Below are 5,532 nucleotides of genomic sequence, written 5' to 3' on the forward strand. Positions count from 1 at the left end.
TGCCTCTTTGCATTTTCGAGTATCGAGTCAGCCCTCCGATGTTCAAGAGTGAAATGGAATTGGCGTACAGGTGTTTGGAGCTGATATACGGGATTGTATACATTAGTATACACCTAGTGTATACGAAAAAATGAAAAATGGGCATAAAGTAGCCTTAAATTTTCAGCTTTTGTATTTTTGTAATTATTGGACTAAAAGCCCATTTATTTTGATTATTATTGTGTTAGTTTAGGACAGGTACCAAGTGTTGGGCCAAAAGCCCCAAAAGCAGAAATCAGGCCCAAGTATTGGTCCAGGCGAACAAAAAAAAAAAAAAAATCCAAACTTGGGCCCAACTCTCTTTCCCTCTTTACTTTATTGTGTTCATTTACTTACTAGTATTTGTCGTTAGTCTTAAGGTCGAAAAATTCAAATCCCCGAAAAACGTCTATTTTGATTTAATAATTTAACTAAACCAGTCATCTCTTAAACAAGACTTAAAGGAATAATTTTGCAGGATAGCTCACTTAGACAATATTTAAATATTTCCTCTTTTCCCCCTTTAAAAATAAGTTTTAACTATAAAATAGATCAATTTCGCAAGTCAAGCTAAGTTAAAATTATTTTAGTCAAGTAGTTAATCGTCGGATAACCACATTAGTGGATATTTTAGGTGTCTTTAAAACCATCCTAGAATATTAATAAGAACCTCGAACCCCCCTTTTAAAATTTTCATTAGATTCCATGTTTTAATCTTTTGAAAAAATAGTTTTCTTGATTTTTCTTAAAAATTAAGTGGCGACTCTAAACCAGTCCAAAATAATATTTTCTTAAATAAAACAAGGGCGAGTACGACAAATCTGGTCCATCCATTGTCCACAAGAAGTGCTTCTAAGGTGTTGCTGCTATTTTTACATTTGTTCGCGAGTTCTTTTTTATTTTTTTTGTTCTTTCTGCTAAAGCTATTATGTCATCCACAGTGAACTCAGGTCTGCTGTTATAGGCAAGTCATCGAGATGGGGCTATCAAAGAAGGGTGATTAAAAACATTGTACCGCTGATACTATTTCATGTTTCCAGTGCAAGCCTCTTTTGTAAGTTGACAAACTCGATTTGTAAATATGTTTGGGACTCAACTAGTGGTTAGAGTATTGATTTTGTAAGATTTTTGTCCAGAAAATCAAATTAGAAAGATTACTCGCGATGATTGAATAAGCTCGAAGAAGTGGATTTGAATTTCAATTCGTGTCTTTTTTTTATGTGTGTGTGTGTGTGAGAAATTTGAAGTGTTGTTTAGATTTGTTGGAATAGTCAAAAGACTATAAAATTTGAAGACATTTGATGGAGATCTGATTAGATGATTTTGAACAACAATTGCAACTGAAGATGGATATGTATATTATTTTCGTAGTTAGCAACGTGTTATATATTTTTATAGTGGATATATTGTTTTCTCATTCGGTGATGGGCATCCACATTGGAGTCCGACTAAATTCGGATTTGCACATTTCGACAGGCGGCGCTCTTGACATGATTTTTTCCATTCCACGGCTTATGCTCCTAAATTCTAATTAAGGGTAGAAAAATCTCAACTATTTCACCACAACTCATATCCGTTATATTGGATATACAAGTGTAAACTAAAAAATATAACTATGTAGGTGCAAGTATTTTTGAAAAAAACCCAAATAACTAGCCAATATAAAGAAAGAATACTAAATCCTACACTCCTATGCACATTCTACTGCAAAACACAAGTAGAAAAACTTCAAATTTCGGCCATGAAATGACACCATTTTCTCACACTCAAAATGATGTTAAATTTCATGAATGAAACAATACATATTACTTAGGTTGAAGCCCCATTTTCTTCCTCGTTTTCCCACAGTATAAATCCTTAGACTTGATCATCCCAGGGACTAATCCAACGATCGTTGTGAACGAAAATTGAGCCACTGCATCTTGCCTTCCTAACTAAACGATGATCTTAGGCGATGATCGAGGCCCATATATTGCAAGTTCGCATTCTTTTCCTCCGCTCATCAAAAGTCTCAAGTTCTTCGCGGCCACTAGAGCATGTTTTTGAGCTGAATATCCTTGTTTAAGTTCCTGGTAATGAAGAAGCATTAGAATTCAATTGAATAATCCTAAGAACATACACTGTATAGTTCCACAAGTGGAGTCTAGGGAGGATAGAGTTTACACTAACATTACCCCCTACCTTGTCAGGTAATAATTCAAATGAATAATAGATTCGAAAAATGCAAGTACTAGCTAGCTGCTTCAGGTCCTCTGGCTACTGCTATATTATCAAAAAGAATCAAGATGCCTTTTAAATCGACAACATATCCAATGTAATCCACAAGTGGAGTCTAGGGAGGGTTATGTGTAAGCAGACCTTACCCCTATCGTAAGGAAGAAAGTTTGTTTCCGATACTAGGTTGTAGTTTCTCTGTTGCAACAAAACTAAAAAATCACCACCCTTCACATTTGGTCGAACAATGCAGACTAATATCAATCCATGTCATTTCATGAATAAGATGTGATCAATTAACCAACCAATTCCTAGCCAATGATGCTCTCTTCTAGCTTTACCTACATGGCGAGGGAAAAATCAAAGGCGAGGTGGAAAATGGCCTGCTACATCAAGAAATAGAACTGACTAATCCTAACTCCTAAGTCAGAGGGTCGAGAAACTCAATACCACTATTCTCAAACAACTTGGAGCAGGGCCTTCGTTCTGCACTATTACTGATATGAAAATAATGGTCAAAATCAGATTAAATTGTCAATTGCCTCCATTGGAAATATAGAATTGACTATTGACTTTGAAGGAACTGGAGTTACATCTTCTTTTCCATTCAAGAGATTTTATGCGTTTTCACGATCTTTTAAGACCGTGAAAAATGGACAAATTTATTTTCTTAGAAACACATACAAGATTCGTCACTACAAAAAGCATATATTTTCAAGAAATAAGAGATATGCAGTTTAGTGCTTACCTTAATATCAGTTATATCTCCAACAGCAAATATGTTTCTATGACCCTTGATTCTAAGATTTTCATCAACCTTCAATCTTCCAAAATTACGATTCGATCCTTCAAATACGTCTCCCTTAACTACTCTGAACCCGGTGGCTTCCCCGTGCTAAGAAAATGGCCATCCTCTCTGATAGTTTCCCCAGACGAGGTGAAATATGTTCTGTTTCCAACCGAGCTGTACATGTTATTACTCATATCGACAGATTGCATCAATTTCACTTCCATATTCTTGTTTTTAACCATTCTAAATTCTAGTAGTCTAGATCCATCTTGCACCAAAGTTACCTTCTTCTGAGGAAAATCGACAGTGATTTCTGCAGCAAGTTTAACACTAGTAGGCCACCACCAACAATCAATACTGCTTTTATCTTTTCATTCTCTGCAACAAAGAACCTCGCAACATTTTGACTAGTACATCTCAACATTCATCACAAGACAATTGACTGAATCCCGTGAAAACTTGCTAGAGGAGCCGGTTTACAAATAAATAATCTCCGCCTAATGGATACAGAACACCCATGCTTTAGCTTTGTTTTATCATTTCCCGTAAAGGACATCAAAAACAGCCTAGCCTCTCGCCATTTTGACTTGTAATATACAACCTGACAAGACAATCGCAAAAGAAAAGATCTAATCACTAGTATGTCTCGACGTACAACATATCCAATGTAATCCCACAAGTGGTATTTGGGGAGGGTAAGATGTACACATACTTTACCTCTACCTTTGCGGGGTAGGGAGGTTGCTTCCTGTAGACCCTCGGCTCAAAAGAAATGAAGAAATAATAGCATCGTGCAAGAATATATGATAAACAAAATTACATTATACAAAGCAAATGAAGCAACATATAGTAATATACACTGGAAAAAAAGGAAGCTACGCAATTACTAAATATTAATACTAGTACATCTCGAACTCTTTGTGAAATAGTAGAGCAGTCATGATCAAGACAATTGGCTGAATCAAATTAAATAAAACCTGACAGAAGAGCCGGTTTACACATAAAGAATCTTTTCTCAACAGATACAAAACACTAATGCTTTAGCTTCTTTTTATCATTTTCCAAAAAAGTTGACACGATTATTTGATTTCAACAAAACTTTCCACGATAAACGTACAAGTAATTTGCTCGTTGAAAAGCAGACAATATGGTAAATCTAACGAATTAAGCACAACTATCTAAACCAACTTCAACTCACCACACTAAATTTTAAACTAAAAAAAAATATTCTCTTTATATTCTTCTTATAATGGTATATTAAATTATAATTTATAGTAAAGGTATATTAAATTACATTTTATAAAATTATAATGTAATGTTATTTATTAATAATGTATTATATTTGCATTTTAATAACGGTATATTTTCTCTACCTAGCTCATGATTTTTGTTGTTTCAACTTTTCCAGTGACTTCATTTAGAGTTGCACCCTTGTGCTTTGATAAAATGCAGAATCTTATGTATAAAAAAATACAAGAGGTCATTTCTAGATAATTTAACATCTAATGATCTAATAAAGCATCTTGTTTCAGTTGGTGAAAGTTTATATCCAATAAAAATATGTCAATTTGGTGGTATGTCAGTCCCCACCAAAGACTAAACTATAGGGTCTCAACTCATTACTCATGGTGGCATGTATCTATTGATTTATTGTAAAAAAAAATACGAATGTGTCTTCATCCCATCTGAATTTGCTTGGTAATAATTTACTATATATGAGGTGTTTTAGTTCGCACTATCGAGAGGACTTTATTACAATTTTCAACCAAGAGAAAATTTTATCTCTGATCTTGTATATAAGAAAACAACTACAAGGGAAAACTTTTATCATTTTACCAAAGCTCTTGGTGTTATCGAATTTCCAACTTCTTGACGTGTTTTCAAGTATAATAAATTTATGATAGTATAGAAAGAAAGAAATGAAAATAAAACATTATTGTTGGGTGAAAAGTGATACTCATGGAAAGGACACAGGGGCGGCTCAACGTAACTGGAGGCCTAAAGCGAAATTTTATTTGAGGCCTAAAAAAAATCATACATATTTATTTAAAAATTATTTTTCTAATTGTTTAGATGCACATTATTACTTCAACTTTTTAATAGATGATTTATTTGAGTACTTTTTTAAAAAAAATTAATTAATTTTAGGTAAGATTTTATCAATTCAATGCTGAAAAATATCCTTTTACTAAAGCAATCATTATATGAATTGTTAACATAATTCTCTAAGGAATAAGTTGACAAACTTTAAGCAAAATAAGAGTTAGAACCATAGAATCTGATTCAAGACGTTGATAACTTGATATACCTAACTTTGATTGAAAATTTAAGTTAAAAAAAAATTGCGATTCACTTTGTTCAACATTGTTCGACTAATGATTCAGATTTATGATAGAGTATTACTTTAACTTATCAAAGATTTGTAGAAAAAGAGTGAAAAAGGAGTTTTAAAATAAATAAATAATGTGAATATTAGTTAGCAAAGAAATGTAATAAGACAAAACAACGTT

The 5,532-nt window shown here is 33.2% G+C and overlaps 1 long non-coding RNA gene and 1 pseudogene across 1 annotated transcript; one reads left to right on the forward strand and one right to left on the reverse strand.

Annotated features, from left to right (window-relative positions):
* Positions 1–820: 820 nt before the first annotated feature.
* Positions 821–1,392, forward strand: LOC107057806 (uncharacterized). Its single transcript, XR_001471577.1, has 2 exons — positions 821–875; positions 960–1,392. It is a non-coding gene; the product is annotated as an uncharacterized lncRNA (long non-coding RNA).
* Positions 1,393–1,760: 368 nt separating this feature from the next.
* On the reverse strand, positions 1,761–3,485 carry LOC102590151 (apoptosis-inducing factor homolog B-like; annotated as a pseudogene).
* Between the last annotated feature and the right edge of the window lie 2,047 nt (positions 3,486–5,532).

The sequence above is a fragment of the Solanum tuberosum genome, unplaced genomic scaffold (genome assembly GCF_000226075.1).
Source record: "Solanum tuberosum cultivar DM 1-3 516 R44 unplaced genomic scaffold, SolTub_3.0 scf00017, whole genome shotgun sequence".
Classification (NCBI taxonomy): domain Eukaryota; kingdom Viridiplantae; phylum Streptophyta; class Magnoliopsida; order Solanales; family Solanaceae; genus Solanum; species Solanum tuberosum.